Source organism: Salvelinus fontinalis, chromosome 28, assembly GCF_029448725.1.
Source record: "Salvelinus fontinalis isolate EN_2023a chromosome 28, ASM2944872v1, whole genome shotgun sequence".
Classification (NCBI taxonomy): Eukaryota; Metazoa; Chordata; class Actinopteri; order Salmoniformes; family Salmonidae; genus Salvelinus; species Salvelinus fontinalis.
Window position 1 is genome coordinate 2,201,337 of NC_074692.1, and position 23,436 is coordinate 2,224,772.

At 44.0% G+C, this 23,436-nt stretch overlaps 1 protein-coding gene across 6 annotated transcripts in view; it reads left to right on the plus strand.

The window, feature by feature from the left end:
- The first annotated feature begins 10,842 nt into the window (after positions 1-10,842).
- Positions 10,843-23,436, plus strand: part of LOC129825949 (semaphorin-6A-like) — a 98,308-nt gene continuing 85,714 nt past the window's right edge. Inside the window, exon 1 of one of the 6 annotated variants that reach the window (XM_055886105.1) lies at positions 10,843-11,308. The gene's annotated coding sequence lies outside the window, so the exon portion shown is untranslated. The remainder of the gene's footprint in view (positions 11,309-23,436) is intronic. The other 5 variants (XM_055886106.1, XM_055886104.1, XM_055886107.1 and 2 more) reach the window with 5 other exon arrangements.

Below are 23,436 nucleotides of genomic sequence, written 5' to 3' on the forward strand. Positions count from 1 at the left end.
TCTGCAGGTTTTAGTCAGAACTCGGAGTTCATCTCCGAAAGAGCTGTTTTGCAAACTGCAACATTATTTGAAAATGATGATAAGACAAAATATAGTGATCGGAATAGCTGTACATACAGTAAAACCATCGACAGTAGGCATAATTGGAAAAACTAATCCTGGATCATCATCGGCAAGATCCATATTGGCAGATGTGTAAAGTACTTAAGTAAAAAATACTTTAAAATACTACTTGAGTCGTTTTTTGGGGTATCTGTACTCTACTTCACTATTTCTATTTTTTACAACTTTTACTATACTCCGCTACATTCCTTAAGAAAAAAATGCACTTTTTACTCCCCACACATCCCTGACACCCAGAAGTACTCGTTACATTTCGACTGCTTAGCAGGACAGGAAAATGGTCCAATACACGCACTTATCAAGAGAACATCCCTACTGCCTCTGTTCTGTTGGACTCACTAAACGGAAATACTTCATTTGTAAATTATGTCTGAATGTTGGAGTGTGCCCATGGCTATCAGTAAATTTCAAAAACAAGAACATTGTTCTGCCTGGTTTGCTTAAGATAAGGAATTTTAACTTATTTATACTTTTACTTTTACTTTTGATACTTAAGTGTATTTTAGCAATTACATTTACTGTTGATACTTAAGTATATTTAAAACCAAATACTTTTAGACTTCTACTCAAGTAGTATTTTACTGGCTTTCACTTTTACTTAAGTCATTTTTACTTTTACTCAAGTATGACAATTGGGTACTTTTTTCCCCACTACATATTGGTAACATACTGTTTTATCACTTTCAACACATCACTTGCACACACAGTGGGTAGCTGTTATGGCTTAGAGGAGAAAATTAACCTGTTGGGATTTAGTAGAATATATAATGATGGTAAATGCTTATTACCTGTGCAGAATATAAATTTACTTATATATTGATATCCTGTTGCTGAGAGTATGGTGGCCTATGTGTTGATGAGAAAACGTTTTCACTGCAATTTCCTCTGAGACCAATTCAATGTTGTGAAGCTGAGAAGGTGTTAAAGAATGCCATTCCCTCTCCAATGCCACCGAATGAATATTTTTCCTGTCGCAATGAGATGACTGCTCTGATCATCGTCAAGTGCCATTTATATGTGTCTGTCTGTGTGTCTGTCTTTTCAGAAGATCCTCCACCTGTAATTCATAAGTCCATTTCAACTCGTCATGCATGCTATGCTCCAATGTTTGTTATACACGCAAACTGGAAGCTGACACATCCCCTTGTGAAATAACACGAGAATATTATTCTAACTATTCCACAGTAGGCAATAATAAAATATCTAAAAGTCGTAATTGATGATCACACATCATTGTGTAGTTTGTTGAACCAATATGTGCTTACTCAGACAAAAGTAAGATAATAATAACTGGCGCTTGGAGCATGGGTGAATGTTTTTCTCTTGTCTCTAATGCTGCATCTGACAGGGCCCCATACAGTTCCTACATGAACTCAGCAAAAAAAGAAACGTCCCTTTCTCAGGACCCTGTCTTTAAAACATAATTCGTAAAAATCCAAATAACTTCACAGATCTTCATTGTAAAGGTTTTAAACACTGTTTCCCATGCTTGTTCAATGAACCATAAACAATTAATGAACATGCGCCTGTGGAACAGTCGATCAGACACTAACAGCTTACAGGCGGTATGCAATTACGGTCACAGTTATGAAAACTTAGGACACCAAAGAGGCCTTTCTACTGACTCTGAAAAACACCAAAAGAAAGATGCCAAGGGTCTCTGCTCATTTGCATGAACGTGTCTTAGGCATGCTGCAAGGAGGCATGAAGACTGCAGATGTGGCAAGGGAAATAAATTGCAATGTCCGTACTGTGCGACGCCTAAGACAGCGCTACAGGGAGACAGGACGGACAGCTGATCGTCCTCGCAGTGGCAGACCACGTGTAACAACACCTGCACAGGATCAGTACATCCGAACATCACACCTGCGGGACAGGTACAGGATGACAACAACAACTGCCTGAGTTACACCAGGCAAGCACAATTCCTTCATCAGTGCTCAGACTGTCCGCAATAGGCTGAGAGAGGCTGGACTGAGGGCTTGTAGGCCTGTTGTAAGGCAGGTCCTCACCAGACATCACCGGCAACAACGTCGCCTATGGGCACAAACCCACCATCGCTGGACCAGACAGGACTGGCAAAATGTGCTCTTCACTGACGAGTCACGGTTTTGTCTCACCATGGGTGATGGTCGAATTCGCGTTCATCGTCGAAGGATGAGCGTTACACCAAGGCCTGTACTCTGGAGCGGGATCGATTTGGAGGTGGAGGGTCCATCATGTTCTGGGGCGGTGTGTCACAGCATTGCAGGCAATCTCAAAGCTGTGCATTACAGGGAAGACATCCTCCTCCCTTATGTGGTACCCTTCCTGCAGGCTCATCCTAACATGACCCCCTAGCATGACAATGCCACCAGCCGTACTGCTCGTTCTGTAAGTGATTTCCTGCAAGACAGGAATGTCAGTGTTCTGCCATGGCCAGCGAATAGCCCGGATCTCAATCCCATTGAGACCGTCTGGGACCTGTTGGATCGGAGGGTGAGGGCTAGGGCCATTCCCTCCAGAAATGTCTGGGAACTTGCAGGTGCCTTGGAGGAAGAGTGGGGTAACATCTCACAGCAAATCTGGTGCAGTCCATGAGGAGGAGATGGACTGCAGTACTAATGCAGCTGGTGGCCACACCAGATACTGACTGTTACTTTTGAGTTTGACCCCCCCTTTGTTCAGGGACACATTATTCAATTTCTGTTAATCACATGTCTGTAGAACTTGTTCAGTTTATGTCTCAGTTGTTGAATCTTGTTATGTTCATACAAATATTTACACATGTTAAGTTTGCTGAACATAAACGCAGTTGACAGTGAGAGGATATTTCTTTTTTTGCTGAGTTTAGCTGCCTCATTGCCACAGCAGCTAACAAAAAGGAAGTCTAGACTTAAATCTAACCAAAGCCTGAGCATCTTGTTACCAGCCACATGATTTAGATAAACATTGGCCAACTCCAGTATCCTGGGATCTAGCCTCTGTCAAAAAGCTGATGCATCAGTGGCTGTGTCTTCCCAAATCGGCACAATATCTTCCATGCGTAAAACTCAGGATTACTATAACTAGGATGGCTGTATCTTCACAGCAAGATAAGCTTTGATACTGTACTGTACATGAACATATTTTAAGATTTCAAGCTAGCCCAAGTGTATAATCTACTGTAAGTGTATTCATACCCACGCAAAACACATGGACTGGGAAATGTTCCGTGCAGCCTCAGAGAATAACATCGATTTATACGCTGATTTGGTGAGTGAGTTTATAAGAAGTGCATTGAAGATGTTGCACCCACTGTGACTATTAAAACCTACCCTAACCAGAAACCCTGGATAGATAAAACTGAAAGCGCCAACCACCGCATTCAACCATGTAAAGATGACTGGGAACATGGCTGAATATAAACAGTGTAGTTATTCCCTCCGCAAGGCAATCAAACAAGCAAAGTGTCGGTATAGGGACAAAGTGTAGTCACAATTCAACGGCTCAGACCCGAGACGTATGTGGCATGGTCTACAGGCAATTACGGACTACAAAAAGAAAACCAGCCCAGTATAACGGCAGCCTTCCTCCTCTTCGTCTGAAGGTGTAGCAGGGATCGGACCAAGACGCAGCGTAGCTCGTGTTCAACATGTTTTAATAAACAAGACGAAAACGTGAACACTTAACAAAATACAAAAATAACAAACGTGGCAAACCGAAACAATCCTCTCTGGTGAAACGAACACAAAGACAGGAAACAACCACCCACAAAATCCCAACACAAAACAAGCCACCTAAATATGATTCCCAATCAGAGACAACACAAAACACCTGCCTCTGATTGAGAACCATATTAGGCCAAACATAGAAACAGTCAAACTAGACACACAACATAGAATGCCCACCCAGCTCACGTCCTGACCAACACTAAAACAAGTAAAGCACACAAGAACTATGGTCAGAACGTGACAGTACCCCCCTCCTGAGGTGCAGACTCCGAACACACCACCTAAAACTCTAGGGGAGGGTCTGGTGGGCATCTGTCCGCGGTGGCGGCTCCGGCGCTGGACGAGGATCCCACTCCACCATTGTCTTTGTCCCCCTCCTTAGCGTCCTTTGAGTGGCGACCCTCACCGCCGACCTTGGCCTAGGAACCTTCACCAAGGTCCCCACTAGACTGAGGAAACTCCTCCGGACTGAGGGACAGCTCATGACAGAGAGGTAGCTTATGACAGAGAGGTAGCTTAAGACAGAGAGGTAGCTTAAGACAGAGAGATAGCTCAGGACAGAGGGGCAGCTCCGGACTGAAGGGCAGCTCCGGACAGAGAGGCAGCTCCGGACTGAAGGGCAGCTCCGGACTGAAGGGGAGCTCCGGACTGAATGGCAGCTCCGGACTGAATGGCAGCTCCGGACTGGAGGGCAGCTCATGACTGGAGGGCAGCTCATGACTGGAGGGCAGCTCATGACTGGAGGGCAGCTCATGACTGGAGGGCAGCTCATGACTGGAGGGCAGCTCATGACTGGAGGGCAGCTCATGACTGGCGGGCAGCTCATGACTGGCGGGCGACTCTGGACGCTACTGACTGGCGGGCGGCTCCGGCAGCTCCTGACTGGCGGGTGGCTCTGGCAGCTCCTGACTGGCGGGCGGCTCTATCAGCTCCTGACTGGCGGGCGGCTCTATCAGCTCCTGACTGGCTGGCGGCTCTGGCGGCTCCTGACTGACGGACGGCTCTGACGGCTCGGGACAGGCGGGCGGTTCAGACGGCGCTGGGCAGGCGGGCAGCTCAGATGGCGCTGGGCAGGCAGGCAGCTCAGATGGCGCTGGGCAGGCAGGCAGCTCAGATGGCGCTGGGCAGGCAGGCAGCTCAGATAACGCTGGGCAGACGAGCAGCTCAGATAGCGCTGGGCAGACGAGCAGCTCAGACGGCGCTGGGCAGACAGGCAGCTCAGACGGCGCTGGGCAGACAGGCAGCTCAGATGGCGCTGGGCAGGCAGGCAGCTCAGATGGCGCTGGGCAGGCAGGCAGCTCAGATGGCGCTGGGCAGGCAGGCAGCTCAGATGGCGCTGGGCAGACGGCCGACTCTGACCTGCTGAGGCGCACAGTAGGCCTGGTGCGTGGTGCAGGAACTGGTGGTACCGGTTTGTAGACACGCACCTCAAGGCTAGTGCGGGGAGAAGGAACAGTGCGTACAGGGCTCTGGATACGCACAGTAGGCTTGGTGCGTGGTGCCGGAGCTGGTGGTACTGGGCTGGAGACACGCACCACAGGAAGAGTGCGTGGAGGAGGAACAGGGTTCTGGAGGCGCACAGGAAGCCTGGTGCGTGGTGTTGGCACTGGTGGTACTGGACTGGCGCGAGGAGGTGGCACCGGATATACCGGACCGTGAAGGCGTACTGGCTCCCTTGAGCACAGAGCCTGCCCAACCTTACCTGGTTGAATGCTCCCCGTCACCCGACCAGTGCGGGGAGGTGGAATAACCCGCACTGGGCTGTGCTGGTGAACCGGGGACACCATGCGTAAGGCTGGTGCCATGTACACCGGCCCGAGGAGACGCACTGGAGACCAGATGCGTTGAGCCGGCTTCATGGCACCTGGCTCAATGCTCAATCTAGCCCGGCCGATACGTGGAGCTGGGATGTACTGCACCGGGCTATGCACCCGTACAGGAAACACCGTGTGCTCTTCCGCATAACACAGTGTCTGCCCGTACCCTCGCTCTCCACGGTAAGCACAGGAAGTGGGCGCAGGTCTCCTACCTGACTTCGCCACACTCCCCTTTAGCCTTCCCCCAAGAAATTTTGGGGGTTTCTTCTCGGGCTTCCAGCCACGCTTCCGTGCTGCCTCCTCATACCACCGCTCCTCGGCTTTAGCTGCCTCCAGCTCTTCACGAGAGCGGCGATATTCTCCAATTTTAGCCCAGTGTCCCTTACCCTCCAGAATTTCCTCCCATGTCCAGGAGTCCTGTGTAATGGGCCGCTGTTGCTGCTGTCGCTGCTGCCCGTTACTACGCTGCTTGGTCCGAGTTTGGTGGGTGGTTCTGTAACGGCAGCCTTCCTCCTCTTCGTCTGAAGAGGAGGTGTAGCAGGGATCGGACCAAGACGCAGCGTAGCTCGTGTTCAACATGTTTTAATAAACAAGACGAAAACGTGAACAATTAACAAAATACAAAAATAACAAACGTGGCAAACCGAAACAATCCTCTCTGGTGAAATGAACACAAAGACAGGAAATAACCACCCACAAAATCCCAACACAAAACAAGCCACCTAAATATGATTCCCAATCAGAGACAACACAAAACACCTGCCTCTGATTGAGAACCATATTAGGCCAAACATAGAAACAGACAAACTAGACACACAACATAGAATGCCCACCCAGCTCACGTCCTGACCAACACTAAAACAAGTAAAAACCCCAAGAACTATGGTCAGAACGTGACACCCAGTCACAGACACTGACGTCTTGCTTCCAGACAAACTAAACACCTTTGCCCGCTTTGAGGATAATACAGTGCCACCAACATGGCCCGCTACCAAGGACTGCGGGCCCCCCCTCTCCTTCTCTGTGGCCGACATAAGTAAGACATTTAAACGTGTTAACCCTCGCAAGGCTGCTGGCCCAGACGGCATCCCTTGCCGCGTCCTCAAAGCATGCGCAGACCAGCTGGCTGGTGTGTTTACGGACATATTCAATCGCTCCCTAGCTTCAAGATGGCCACCATTGTTCCTGTACCCAAGAAGGCAAAGATAACTGAACAAAATGACTATCGCCCCGTAGCACTCACTTCTGTCATCATGAAGTGCTTTGAGAGACTAGTGAAGGATCATATCACCTCAACCTTACCTGCCACCTTAGACCCACTTCAGTTTGCATACCGCCCCAATAGGTCCACAGACGATGCAATCGCCACCCCACTGCACACCGGTGCCCTATCCCATCTGGACAAGAAGAATACCTATGTAAGAATGCTGTTTATTGACTTAAGCTCAGCATTCAAGCCCATAGTACCCTCCAAGCTCATCATTAAGCTTGAGGCCATGGGTCTCAACACCAGGGGTGTCAGGAAAACGACCTCTCACGCAAAGTCAACAAAACAAATCAGATGATCGTGGACTTCAGGAAACAGCAGAGGGTGCACCCCCCTATCAATATCGATGGGACAGCAGTGGAGTAAGGTGGAAAGTTTTTGGTTCCTCGGCGTACACATCACGGACAAACGCAGGAGGCTGAAGAAATTTGGCTTGTCACCTAAAACCCTCACAAACTTTTACAGATGCACAATTGAGAGCATCCTGCCGGGCTGTTATCACCGCCTGGTAGGGCAACTGCACCGCCATCAACCGCAAGGCCCTCCAGAGGGTGGTGCGGTCTGCACAACGCATCACCAGGGGCAAACTACCGGCTCTCCAGGACACCTACAGCACCCGATGTCACAGGAAGGCCAAAAATATAATCAAGGACAACAACCACCCGAACCACTGCCTGTTCACCCCGTAGCATTGGATAGAAAACACTCGGAAGTTTCTAAAACTGATAAAATAATGTTTGTGAGTATAACAGAACTGATATGGGAGGCGAAAACCCGAGGATTTTTTTTTCTGAGGTCACAGGAAATTTTAATGCTAACCTATGGGAAAAACAAATAGACAGGAACCAGATTGTATTTCCAGTCTCTAGAAAGGGTTTCCGGCTTGTTTTTTGAAAAATGAATAAGTAGTTTTTCCAAGGTGTCCCTCATTAGAAAAGGAGTCTTGTTGCCTGTGTGAATGAGGTGTGCGCTCTACGTTATTTATCTTTCCTATTGAACATACTATTCTCCGTCTTTAATTGTATAGTTTATTTAGATATTAGAGTACCTGAGGATTAATTTGAAACATTGTTTGACTTGTTTGGACAAACTTTACCGGTAACTTTTTGGATTAATTTGTATGTATGTTGAACGAGTGGATTACTGAAATCAATTGCGCCAACTAAACTGACTTTTTTTGATATTAAGAGGGACTTTATCAAACAAAATGACCATTCATTGTGTAGCTGGGACCCTTGTGATTGCAAGCAGAGGAAGATCTTCAAAGGGATTTGGGGATTTTGTGATGCCTGTGCTGGTTTGAAAAAGTATTTTGATGTGGGGCGCTGTCCTCATGTAACAGTATAACTTTACGTCGTCCCCTCGCCCCGACACGGGCGCGAACCAGGGACCTTCTGCACACATCAACAACTGACACCCACGAAGCATCGTTACCCATCGCTCCACAAAGGCCGTGGCCCTTGCAGAGCAAGGGGCAACCCTACTTAAAGTCTCAGCGCAAGTGACGTAACTGATTGAAATGCTACTAGCGCGTACCCGCTAACTAGCTAGCCATTTCACATCCGTTACACTCACCCCCCTTTCAACCCTCCTCATTTTTCCACAGCAACCAGTGATCCGGGTCAACAGCATCAATGTAACAGTATAACTTTAAACCGTCCCCTCGCCCCGACACGGGCGCGAACCAGGGACCTTCTGCACACATCAACAACGGTCGCACACGAAGCATCGTTACCCATCGCGCCACAAAGGCCGCGGCCCTTGCAGAGCAAGGGGCAACCCTACTTAAAGTCTCAGAGCAAGTGACGTAACTGATTGAAATGCTACTAGCGCGTACCCGCTAACTAGCTAGCCATTTCACATCCGTTACACTCAGATAATTGCATGGTATTCTTTCGCCGTAAAGCCTTTTTGAAATCTGACAACGGGGTTGGATTAACAAGAAGTTACGTTTTTAAACGATGTAAGACACTTGTATTTTCATGAATGTTTAATATTACAATTTTTGTATTTTGAATTTTGCGCTCTGCAATTTCACCGGATGTTGTCGTAGTGGCACGCTAGCGAAACACCGATCCCAAACAGCTGCACCAACGTATAGGTACTCACACGACCAACGGACATGGGAACAATAACTGACAAAGACAGAGGGAACAAAGGGCACATATAACATACTAATCAGGGGAAATGGGAGCCAGGTGTGTATAATCAGACAAGACAGTCCGGGGTTGATGATAATGAATCCCGTTCAGTGAAGCCTAGAAAGCCAGTGGCGTAGACCTCCAGAACTTGTGAACAGAATGAGCATCAGTACCGGGGGGTTCCGTGACAGGTAGTTGTTGGGGAATTGTTAGATTACCTGTTCGATTTTACTGCACTGTAGGAACTAGAAGCACAAGCATTTCACTACACTCACATTAACCATGTGTATGTGACCAATAACATTCGATTTGATTTGATTTAGATTTGATTGGATATCTAAGGGTTTCAAGCTAGTATAAGCATACGTTTTGTTTTGTTTTATTTGTTCTGTTATTTCCATTTAGTGATGTCATCAGTATGGTTATGTCATGTTTGTATACATTGATTCTGTAATGGTGGCAGCCATGGTATAAATAATATTACCACACATAATTACAGGTGTGACATCATTCATAATCTCGCTAATTTATGTAAAATGCACTTGACCTTTGCAGCATTATACCATTTCACCGTTAAATCATTTTTTATGTTGTCCACACTATCAAATAAATGTAGGCCGAGAACATATGGCGCAACAACTTGAAAGAGGCAACAGTCTGTAGGCCTACTCATTTATCTGGGATAATAGTTTATAATCTTTTGGCCATTGACTCACACACAAGGATCATCCTGCAGTGTAATTATGTAATAGTGAGTTACTCAAATTGCAGACTTGAATTCGCCATAATTCAAGAAGATAAAGGCGAAATGCTGACATAAATCAGTTTATATTACTGGACTGGAACCACGAGGAAGGTGTACATTGTAAATGATATCAGCATGTCTAAATACAATTTGTTGCAGCAAGCATCTGGCCAAGTGGCTATAGTTTAAGGGACATAACTCATGCAGCCATCCCCATTGGGCTGTTATTTCATAAAGCAAACACTCCCAATCTGAGCATGAGCCATTATGAATCCTTGGCCTTCTGTCTTTATCTAGTCCGGTGGTCCGGTCCTCTCCTGGCACTGCACAGGGTTTATTATCGCCCTTTAGCTGGTTCCACATAGTAGTTTGTGGGGTCCTTCTCACACACACACGTGTCTAGTTAAGTAAAGGTTCAATAAAAATACGTAAATACAATTATCAGAATAACAGCAAATCCCTCTGAAGTTGCAGCTACTTTTGTTTTTATGTCTACTACACGAAAAACAAAAACATGTTAATCTCTAGATTGAGGCAAGACGCATTGAAATCAGGCTTGCCATCTGTTACAAGGTGCTTACACTCTAGAAGGCCAAGGATTCATAATGGCTCATGCTCAGATTGGGAGTGTTTGCTGTATGAAATAACAGCATGTAAACCCTGTGCAGTGCCAGGAGAGGACCGGACCACCGGACTAGATAAAGACAAGAGAGGCTTTGAACATGGTTGCATTCCGTTTCGCATTGGCCCGGCACCGAACTCGCAAAGCAAGGGGGGTACAATGCGTAACTGTGGGCATCATCATTGTCACAACAATATTGTTTCTGACAGTTTCCGTGCAAGCCAGATAGGCTTGTGCTTCACGTTTCCATTGCCTATATAAATGTAATACATCGTTGTTATTTCTCTTAAACGAATAATAGTCTGTACATAATTATTATATTTTGTCATTTAGGCTATAATGATTCGATTTTTGCATTATGTCAATGTCTTTTCATGGAATAACAGTGTACATCTAAAAATACAGTCGTCATAAGAGGCACCCATGAAACAAAAGATCCTATTCCACCAGCACGCTCCGGTCTAGGGCTTTATAGCTCCTCCTTGTGTGTAGCGGGTGACAGCTGGGATCGCTGTGCACTAGTAAGAAGGCTTCATCTCCAAATAGGATGACCAGCAGCTTTTGTTAGGGGGACTGAGTTCGGTTGCCACGAATGGTTCGGAACGCTCCATTGTTCATTCTTGAACGCCAGGTTGGTCCTGCTCAGTTTTCTCAAATGAGTTTTTAAAACCGCTGGGTTTCAAGTGTATTTCCGATGGATATTCCGATTTGAAGAGGTGCGTAGCCTACAAGAGCGGCATGTAACAAAAAAGCACCAAGAGGTTTAGAAAAGTAGCGTTCGCATAGTTTTTTCTCTCTCTCGAAATGAGCACTGTCTGAACTGCCTTTCGAGCATTCGTTTAAATGGATTAAAGGAAGAGCAACACATTTACCCCAAGGCATATCCATTCATGAGCTGAAGGTATTGTATTTTGATTTTTAACCTTGTATGTGCACAATAGTAGCTTATTTCCGTAGAGCCTATAAACTATAGCCTAATGTTTTCCAAATCACTGTAGGCTATTACAAGCGCACAACGCGCGTATAAGAAGGTAGTCTACGTCACTTCAGTAACTTTATGGAATATCTGTCTGTTGCAGTTAATCAATAACCATTCATTGGGAAAGCGTAGGATTATCTCGTAAAGATAATAGGTATTTTGGCAATTTAAATATAGAATGTTTGTGCGTAAATAAGCATTTACACGTAGCCTATTATGCAAGCTGTCACGGGTCCATTCAATATAATTGTAAAGAATTTCGACGTGCTTGTAAACCTTCAGAAATGATAGATTATTATAGACAACTCTCCGACAATTTTCCCCAGGTTGTGAAATCGTTTATAATTTCAACGCCTGTCATTCATGGAGACAAACTCTCCCTTGCTTTTACTGTGCTGTGAACTTAGGCTAGCAGGACTCAACATTATAGTCTACTTAAATCATCTGAGCTCTCCTTCGTTGTTGGGCCCTCCATGGCTGCGCAATGAGATACAATTGTCATGTGTGAGAAGACAGACGCGCATTTGGATTGTCAGTGTTGGCTAAACGAATATCACCTGTTTCTTTTCCAGTGGAAAACAAGGTATTTTATCGCAGCAGGTTTCAATGTATTGGCCTTTATCATTCTTCAACACATCATACATTATTTATTGATGTGGAATTAAATATAGAGTAGCTATTTCATAAATGTATTTTCACTTTTATTTAACCACAATTGGGTCCAACTGATTTCAGACTGACATTTCTTCTACTGATGTACTGTAGATGGTTTCAGTTACACCACTTGTTTCTCCGTCTCTCTCTGCCTTTCTCCGTCTCTCTCTGCCTTTCTCCGTCTCTCTCTTCCTTTCTCCGTCTCTCTCTGCCTTTCTCCGTCTCTCTCTGCCTTTCTCCGTCTCTCTCTGCCTTTCTCCGTCTCTCTCTCTCTCTCTCTCTCTCTCTCTCTCTCTCTCTCTCTCTCTCTCTCTCTCGCTCTCTCTCTCTCTCACACGCACCCACACACACACAGAGAGATAGAGATTAGGAGCGAAGCGTTGTCCACACAGGGTGTGTTTAGTGACTACAGGCTTTAAGGGCCATTTCAGGGATGGTCACTGTTGTAGTTCCTCCATTGGGCATCAAATATGTGTTACATGTATGTAATGTATTTCCTTTAGAAAGAGATACAGCTGGTGTGAGCAGCCATATATACTGGATGCTGAGTTTACCCCTTATTTTTTATTAGGTGGGCAGGGAGGCCCCATGCAACACGCAGGGCTGCTAACACCTCAGCTCTCTCAGCCAGTTTGAATATGTCTGGGGTTGTTGTATTTACAATGGGAATCTAGTTAAGGATAAGGGATGTTTCTCAATATGTTGAAACCTCCCATTTCCTGTGTGTTTATAACAACAAAATTAGGAATAGTGCTAAATGGCTGTGAGCAAAATATATTTATTCACGTCGTCTGTTATTGCAACAGTAATATGTGATATTTTGGGGGAATTATTTATAAGATGGGATGGTCTTGTAAAAACATTGATAGGAAAAAGAATAGTCTGTGATCCATTATTTCATGAAATCATTGGAAAAAATATTTGATGCATTCCCATTCTCGGCACTACTGCATGGATATATGGTGTAACAGTAAAGTTGAGATGAGATACTGTAGAGGATATGTACTATAGGTATCTCTGTGAGATATACACTACAATATTCTTACAGTGATGGGCAATAGTCCTGGAGCCATTTTGAAACACCTGCCACGATACATTGTTCACAAGACATACTCTGAAAGCAGATCATCCTGCCATTGATGTATGTGTACATGTGTGTCCGCCACTGGGTGACTGACTACCTTTGGAGAAAGCATTGTTTTTCTCTTCAAGCAGACAAGAGGAGAAAACCAAAACACCAGCATGCATTGTGGTGCCTCTATTCGGAGCTATGCTCTGTGAAACATTTGATCTGCAGCTTCCCAACAATAGCAATGAGGTTGGCATTGTGTGTGACTGATGTGGATTTGTCACACTTGTGTGCTTGGATCCGCTGTGCAGGGGTGTAGGTTGGTATTTACATTTGTCATTCAAGGATAGATAGACTTGCTTGGTCTTGAATAATTGATCAATGGCATGCCGATGTGTAATGAATTGAACTCAATTACCCAAAGCGAGGCCTTGTTAATCATTGTGTTCTAATTTAGCGACAATACTGTAGGTCCAATAGATTTGTGTATTTCTGCATCTTTTATGAATGTATGTTTTATTAATGTGCATCCAGTGTATATTTTGTTGTTTAAACAATTCGTGTATGAGAGCATCATTAAATTCCTCACACTCATCAACATGTGATTTATTTATGATTAAACCTTTATTGATTTATTATTTTTATTGCAGTTCTCTTTATACTTGAATCATTTAAAATTCAGCTTTCATCGCATTTTTGACGGGCTACCATAGTAGTCCACAGATAGCAAAATAAAATACATTTTAATACCATAATCCTTTGGGGAAATTATATCTCATGTAGCCCATATTTAACTAGGCAAGTCAGTTAAGAACAAAATCTTATTTACAATGACGGCCTATCCCGGAAGACGCTGGGCCATAGGGCAGCGCACAATGACAGCCGGACGTGATTCAGTCTGGATTCAAACCAGGGACCGTAGTGACACCTCTTGCACTGAGATGCAGCGCCTTAGATCACTGTGCCACTCTGGGGCCCAGTGGCAGGATATAGGCTAAGTTTCAATGTGACATGAACCGTCTTTCACTGTAGCAACTTTCACCTTCTTGCCAAATGGAAAATGCATTTTTTTTTGTGTGTCTATTTCCATGAGCAGCTCTCTGTGTGTGCCTCCTACTGATATAAAATGTTGAACACCTTGCATCCTCCATCCACCCCCACAATAGAATGGTGTCAAGCTCAGATGAAACAAATAGCATGCTGGTGTTCAGAAGCTGCATGACATTCAGAGAAAGTTTTTTTTTTTTACTCCACACATAATTCCCCATATTGCAAATAACATGACATTGGCATCATATTTAGTGGGAAAGCTCCACTCAAAGGTGAAATAGCAGAAGCCATCCCATAGTATCAAACACTTGACCATTGCTCTGACAATAATATGTTCAGTGAAATCCAAAGCACATTTTGTATTTGGTTGTGGGATATGGTTCATCCTGTTCTGTATAACTAATTTCAAGTGTAATACTTTGTTCAATTGTAACTTACTGTAGCGTCTGTTTCTCACCTGGCATTACCCCCCCCCCCCCCCCCTTATTGCACTGCTTCTTTTTCTTGAATTAATAGGCCTTGTAAAATTCCCTTCCCCTTAGACTTGTTAAATTAACATAATGGAGGTCCTTTTTAGTGTCAGAATAGCCAAGGATGTACAATATGGAGCTGATTTTTGACAGAACCTCTTAAGCCAATGGCTGAATTGGTAGAGTGTCTTTTGACATGCTCACCGTTGCTCTTAAACTATACTTTGTTTATAGAAATGAACACAATTAAATTGTGATTGGCAATCCTAGGAGGAGAGTTGATGTAGCCGACCTGCCTGTGTTTCATAGAAGTTATCAGAGATGATCCACTTCTCTGGGATATGTGTTCGCAGATAGACAAGTGTTGATAAGGCACCTAATCTGATGCCAGACAACACCGTTTTATAGTATGTACAGTTGAAGTCGGAAGTTAACATACACCTTACCAAATACATTTAAACTCAGTTTTTCACAATTCCTGACATTTAATCATTGTAAAAAATTCCCTGTCTTTGGTCAGTTAGGATCACCACTTTATTTTTGGATTGTGAAATGTCAGAATAATAGTAGAGAAAATGATTTATTTCAGCTTTTATTTCTTTCATCACAGCCCCAGTGGGTCAGAAGTTTACATACACTCAATTAGTATTTGGTAGCATTGTCTTTAAATTGTTCAACTTGGGTCAAACGTTTCGGGTAGCCTTCTACAATCTTTCCACAATAAGTTGGGTGAATTTTGGCCCATTCCTCTTCACAGAGCTGGTGTAACTGAGGCAGGTTTGTAGGCCTCCTTGCTCACACACGCTTTTTCAGTTCTGCCCACAAATTTTCTATGGGATTGAGGTCAGGGCTTTGTGATGGCCACTCCAATTGACTTTGTTGTCCTTAAGCCATTTTGCCACAACTTTGGAAGTATGCTTGGGGTCATTGTCCATTTGGAAAACCCATTTGTGACCAAGCTTTAACTTCCTGACTGATGTCTTGAGATGTTGCTTCAATATATCCACACATAATTTCCCTTCCTCAGATGACATCTATTTTGTGAAGTGCACCAGTCCCTCCTGCAGCAAAGCACCCCCACAACATGATGCTACCACCCCTGTGCTTCATGGTTGGGATGGTGTTCTTCGGCTTGCAAGCCTCCCCCTTCTTCCTCCAAACATAACGATGGTCATTATGGCCAAACAGTTCTATTGTTTCATCAGACCAGAGGACATTTCCCCAAAAAGTATGATCTTTGTCCCCATGTGCAGTTGCAAACTGTGTCTGGCTTTTTTATGGCGGTTTTGGAGCAGTGGTTTCTTCCTTGAGCAGCCTTTCAGGTTATGTCGATATAGGACTCGTTTTACTGTGGATATAGATACGTTTGTACCTGTTTCCTCCAGCATCTTCATAACGTCCTTTGCTGTTGTTCTGGGACTGATTTGCACTTTTCGCACCAAAGTACGTTCATCTCTAGGAGACAGAAAGCGTCTCCTTCCTGAGCGGTATGATGGCTGCGTGTTCCCATGGTGTTTATACTTGCGTACTATTGTTTGTACAGAATAACGTGGTACCTTCAGACATTTGGAAATTGCTCCCAAGGATGAACCAGACTTGTGGCTGTCTACACATTTTTTTCTGAGGTCTTGGCTGATTTCTTTTGATTTTCCCATGATGTCAAGCAAAGAGGCACTGAGTTTGAAGGTAGGCCTTGAAATACATTCACAGGTACACCTCCAATTGACTCAGAGGATGTCAATTAGCCTATCAGAAGCTTCTAAAGCCATGACATAATTTTCTGGAATTTTACAAGCTGTTTAAAGGCACAGTCAACTTAGTGTATGTGAACTTCTGCCCCACTGGAATTGTGATACAGTGAATTATAAGTGAAATAATCTGTCTGTAAACAATTGTTGGAAAAATTACTTGTGTCATGCACAAAGTAGATTTCCTAACTGACTTGCCAAAACTATAGATTGTTAACAAGAAATGTGTGTTGTGGTTGGAAAAACAACTTTTAATGACTCAAATCTAAGTGTATGTTAACTTCCGACTTAAACTGTAAATAGTTAAATGTGTACTGTACTTATACAGGTGAGTGACCATGAGTCACAAATGGCGCTCGCTGTGAACACTCATTATGATCAACTGTGGCTTCCGGTTGTGTTTAGCTCATTGGGTGCTCATGAGGTATGCATCGATGCTTGCATAGGACTACATGGATGCTCTACAGCAGCTTGTCCTGGGAGAGTTCCATGACACTGTGTTGGGGGGGGGGGGGGGGGGTGCTTGTTGCGTGCTTTGCTGGCCCTCCTTCCACCTTCTGTGCCTCGGTGTGTGGCAGTGTATCACAGAGAGGAGCGTGCATCTATCCCCCTCCCTAGGCCCATCGCGATTGGCACTGCATTTCTCATCTATTAATCATTGAGGCTGCTCTCTTATTCCGTTGCCATAGTTTCAGGGCCTGATACAGCGTTGGGGTGCCCAGAGAAGGCCAGGAGAGATTGCAGGGCAGCACTCGGATCAGCACTCTCCATGGGTGTCTGCTTGAAAAGGCAAAATGGTTTCCACTTTCATCTCACAGCGGTGCCCTCCCTCTATAGAAGGAGGAAGAAAATGTAAGGAGGCTTTCACAGTAGGCCTCATCCCTGGAATCATGTGTCTTTCACTGAAGAGGCTGACGCTACTGTATGTTTACTGGAGACAATATGGGTCTTATTGTCCTCCTGGGTGTGCAATGGGTGATCTCAAGAGATCGAATTGGCCTCCATTATTACACAGAATGTGTTTGGAGAGATCCCTTTTGTTGTCTGGTTTAAGAAGACAAAACCGTAGAGAATTTGTAGAAGATGGCATCACTCACCACCAAGAAAGATGTCAGGCTACCTATGTTGAGGCTACCAGTGTGTTGAGCATTTGTTTTTCCTTCCTCTAAGAGGGTCTTTCTTGGCCGTGTTGTACCTCCCAAATGAGTCTGTCATCTCTGTTTACTCTTGTAATGGTTTAACGTCGCCATATTGTTGCTGTATCATATTCAACTTTGCCTGTGGTATTTTCAGGGGAGCTTAGTGGGCAGAGCCCTCTAATCATGGGGACTTTCTTCTTGGCCTTTCATGTGGGCCACATTAAGAAGAAAGAACCTTGTAATTGTTAGTGCCATTGGGATGTAATCCAAGCCTGGGTGATTTAGACACTACAATTCTCTCATCTGGGTGACCTTTCTGGAGGGAATCTTACCATGGGTTTACAATGGAGAATTGGCCTGTTTGCTCAATTTACCCATGCAGACATTTTATGGCTTTAAAGTGATATGATTGGAGACTCAGTGACATCATTTTTTTAGGTGCAGGTGACTGGCGAGAGGGCAGGGCTTGTGGATTATTGTCAGTCTGTTATTTATGTGGAGAAATGCACTGTGTAAAGTGCTATGTGAGGGATGCTGCTCTGAGGCAAGGTCTATCTCGAAAGCTTTTATCAAAGTACACCCGTGGTTAGTAAGTGTTATTTAATAGAGCAAATGTCATTTGTAATGCCCTCCCAAGTCATGTAACCTTTCAGACTATGACAGATTATGTGCAATAGTGCTTTATGAGGTTCAGCATTTCCACATGACTTATTTTACCTATATGAAAGCAATCTCATCAATTGATGGCTTTTACATGTTAGTTTATTTAAAGATAAATCAAATTGACATAGATTTTTCATTAGCTCTAAGTAAAGGATGTTACTACAGACATACAAGAAAGAAGGCTCAGTCACAGTTGCTGGCTACAAATAAAAACCCTGAGAGTCTTTTTCCATTTCTGAATCCAATCAGGACAAGAAAGTGAACAATAATACCTCTGTGTGTACATTTATGACATACCTAATGAACAAATTGCAGTCTAGTGGCGTGGTCGTGTGTCTGGTAGGAGACGCACACGACCACAAGGCCCCCAGTGTTTCAGCACTCCTGCCTATCCATCAGCTCAGGTGGACCGGTGGGCTGGGAACACTTATCCTCACTCTCATAGAGGCCACACAATGTCCCCCTTGCTCACATTTCACTCAACCCTGATTAAATGTATGGCAGCGGATGCTGCATTGTTCCATGCATAGTGATGTGTTCATTATCTAAATCCTCATCTTATTAAGCATGCAGCACAAGGTTAGTGTGTGCAGGCGGAGGAATATGCTGTTATTATGAGGCATGTTGTTGTGATTGAGCTCTACATTTTATTGAGAAATGCACAAACAGTATTCCCAACACTGTTGACGACTACCATACTTGTACTATGCATTTCAGATGAATGTGAACGCGCTGGATGCACTAGCCATTTGATGTGTTTAAATGGTAGTATTTAGATCAACGTCACTTGTTTACATCCTGTGTCCAACCATCAACTCGGCTCTTTATTGATTATGCTGCTAAGATCATTGAGCGCTTGCTTATTTAATTGCGTTTGGAGAACGTATTAAGATGCATGGCCCTATCCTTAGGTGTAACAGTCGCTGAGAATATGGTTTGACTTCACAAATGCAGGTCTTTCGTGAATCTTGTTCCGGAGGCAGCTCTGCAGACTGGTCACTAGCTGGCACAGCCACAAAGTCATAAAATCTGATTTGAACCTAACCTGAACCCTAACCTTAACCACACTGCTAACCCTAATGCCTAACCCTAACTTTAAATAAAGACCATAAAGCACATTTTTATTGTCATGAATTTTTACAATATAGCCAATTTTGACATTGCAGTTGGCCTAAGGATAAATCACTCAGTTCTGCCTCCAGGACTCATGCTTCACAAACAGTCTGAGAATCTTTTAGAGCATTCTCCCATTTGTTTTGTTCCGCATGCCATTTTATGAGTTCAAACAGGTTCCTCAACGACTGTCCATTTTAAGTAGGTAGTTAATTATGAAAAATTACCATCAGTAATTCATTAGTCACCCCCTCTTACGTTTCGGTTGGCTCCCCTGTCAGTCGGTTAGTGCACGTGAGCTAATGCAAGGTAACCAGAGGAAGGAATGAGACAATCTACAGGCAGCTCAGCACAGCTCCTGTTCATCATCTGACCTACATAAGAGAAGGATCCTCTGGTGCTGTTGTTTCTGGAACAGTATTTCTTTCTACCTGACTTTGATCTCCAATCCTCTCAGGGTGATGCTGTGTGGATTTCTTTCCCTCTGTAGGCCCATTGAGGTGCAGCCTGCCTGCCTGCGTCCATACTGGGCCTATGTCCCAGGGCGAGCTAGCCAGCTAACTAAATTCCCCTGCATGATGGTGTATGTAGACACTATCTAAAGCAAACACCATGTAATGTGGCCTCGGTAGATAAGATGGGTCATTGCTGTTAAATGGTGGCGCCGTTGTGTAATCACTCAATTCTCACACTAACAGGTGAATGGCTTAATGTGGCCTTGTGTTATACAGGCTGGCTGCTCCTGACTGTGGTTGAGTCACTGGCAAATGAATGGTCAAAGATAATGGACGCTGTAGAAAAGGTTATGTTGTTGAATCAGGGTTTCAGTTTCAAAATATTGTTTGTGCAAGAATGACTATAGAAGTAATTAGCCAATGATTGGTGTAAGAGTCACTTCATGTCATTCCATGAAAGCGGAGATCAATTGAGTTACTGATTTCAACAGATTTTTCTAGAAATCATCTGCTTAACAACTACCTCAAGGACTACCTCAGGAAAATCAGGACTCGTGGTAGTGCCAACTACAGTATCTCTTAGGGATGGCTGTGATTGTTCCAGAGTAACAGAGTAATTACCCAAGGACCCCATAGTTCTCAGCTCCACCATGAGTGTAGTAATAAGGCGTGACTTTTCTATCCAACGTGCTCATTGCTTTCCCTTAAGGCAATGTCGACAGTTATTACTGCATCACGGTAATTTCCACGGCTATAATGCTGGACTAATTGATAGAGTAAATACTACAGCTGCATCACTCTAAAATATTTCCTGAATGGAAGTATGAATGGAGCGTGGCTCTATTCTTTCCCCACCGTACAATTCCCCATACAGTTTTAGTTCCTAATTCTTCACGCCACCATATTGAAATTGAAGAGAGGTTGCGGTTGGAGGAATATTGACTTTAGCCAATAGAATGTTAGCAGAATCTTGGGTGCTTTTTATAGCCATTAGTAATGATTATTTATTCAGCTGGACGCATTGTATTACATCTTGGAGGTTATTGCGCGGACGCAGAGATACTAATCAATGAGAGCATTAGTACTCCTGTTTGTCCTGTACTCTCAAACGACTGCCTCCTCTCCCCCAGAGCAAAAAGCTTTGACAAAGAACTCGTGTTGTTCAAATGGGCCAATGTGTTTTGTCATCGTCATGTGGGTTGGTCATAAGAACGGCCTTGCCCTAGTTGCCAATAAAGATCGAAATCGGCCCAAGAGGAGGTTATAATTCAGAAGGCATGAGTAGAGAAAAAAGGGCCTAACATAGAATAATTAAGGTGGACTTACATTTTACTTGAAAACAATCGCAAACTGCCCGGGGAATAGATATACTGTACGTGTGTCTTCGTATTGGATAACAGAACCCCATCCCCAGTCTCTAGAGTTGGGCCCTGACGTTTGACTAGATACCAGAGAATGCTAATGATAACATAAGCCTTTTATGGCATTGTGTCGGTTGAAACTCAAGATGACAAACCCAGCTATAAAACAGTTGTTGTTGCTGTTTTGCGTAAGTGCCCTTTGGGTGGGTTATGGCATGGTCTGGGTATGTTAGCCACTCTGGTATCTAATGGGCAGGGCATGGCTTATAAAGTATCTGTTGGAAATGTACCGTGGGTCAGATATCCTAGTGGTCAGATGAGTGGCTGATCCCCGTGGAAGACAGACTGATTAGGTTTCCTTGGTATTGTTGGGGTCAGATGTCTGCTAGAACCCCTCAATCGGTGCCATGTTTGACTATCACATGTATGCGGTATATGAAATGGTGTATCCTACATGTGATATGATGAACATGTATTCTGTCAATGGAACTACAACTGATTAAAGTTCTCCATTTCAGATTATGTTTCCACCCACCCCATAGGTGAGAATGTAAACTAGAAGTTGATCATAATAACCTATTCACCAAACTTCCCCCTCCCCAAAACAGATCAAATGAATAGATAAGACAAATAGGCCCATGTTGTGTATAGGGTCAACAACATGATATTTCCTGTGTTCACGATATGGATGCTGTTGGATGTGGTGGATTATTGTGTCAGAGGACTGATATGATAGAGAATCAGAACAAGGTGGTGATATTACATTCACCTTTACATTCTCAAGTGTGGATAAGGAATGGCATCGTTACGTAAAGAGATCTCCATGATTTTGCCCTAGCCTCCCAGTGCACAGTATGGTAGGTAGTTCATTGTGTGTGTGAGTGTGTGTGTGTGTGTGTGTGTGTGTGTGTGTGTGTGTGTGTGTGTGTGTGCCCCCTGTGAAGCAACGGTGCTTGCATCCTGTGCATACAGCACCAGGGCACACAAGCGCTCATTGTACACTTCAAATAACAGTGCTTGAGTAGAGACAGTCTTGTCCCAGTGGAGATCTGTCAAGGTTATAAATTATTCCACAGTTTTCATATGGTAATAATTTCTGAACTTTTCAAATGGAGTTGTTTTAATGAAAGTAGTCATTCATTGTATGCTCCTTAATGTACTGTTTAGGTGGCTTAATTGGCCCTCCATAGAGATTGAAGGGTAGAAAGGTGAAAGGAAGAGGAGCCTTCCTTATAACACAGCCAACACGCTTCACTGGCATTTCTAGTTCGTCTAAAACCCATTGTTTTATTGGTAAACACAGAACAATAGACGGATGCACTGAACTTCCCTCTTTTAATGAGGACATTGTCAAGAACTATCATCATTATAAGGACATTTCTGTTGATTTCCTATTTACTGTATACAGTAGCCATTACAATGACGGGGTCTGAATTCGTTTTTTTTGTTGCCAGTTACAAATGTTTGTCTGTGTGCTTCATCCAGTGAGACATCAACTGTTTATGTGAGATTTTCGAATCATTGTTATTAAGTCATATTTTCCTGGAACCAAGAACACTGATCGACCCCGGTAGGTTTTGTTTATGACACCAAGTCCTAAGTGGATGTGGTTATTGTCGTTGTATGTCTATGCCAGATTAAAGCTATCTTGGCTGCAGAGACCAAGTTAAAAGGCGAGGTGCAAGGCCACAGGAAGGCTGGCAGTCCTCTTTCCATCTGTTTCAACCTGGAGGTGGCCTGTAATCAAAGCTGGCGACCAGCGAGACCTTCCCAGACCTTGCTGAATAGAAAGCTTTTCCTTTATTTGGCTTAGTGGCACCCAATCTCTGTAGCTATTTTAAAGTGATGCTCTGGAACTTTTGTTTAATTTCAACCAGTAGTTTTGGAATTGGTGCTCACGAACCAAAACTGGTCCCCGTTTTTTGTGTACTACGTCATTCAATTGTGAACTATGTCATCCATTTCGTATGATATGTTACGTCCTGCAAATGTAAATTTTTGGGCCAATTTGATTAATATGTTATGAATCCAATTCGTACAAAACTGTTTGTTACACATTTGTTTTGCTTAAGATCTCGTACTTCGTTTATAAGGCACCCTGAACTTCCCATGCTCTGACTGTGGGGATCGACAAAGTGGTGGTTTCACCTTCATATTACAGGTCAATATCAAAGTGCATCATGGGAAAAACTTTTAAATTACACCCTTAACCAGGGGTGAAAGTAGATTTAATTTCTTACCGGTACTGGATACCCAAGTTTGCGCACACATTTATTTTTATACTACAAAACGTACACGGTAGCCTACTCTGCCGACACTGACAAGCAG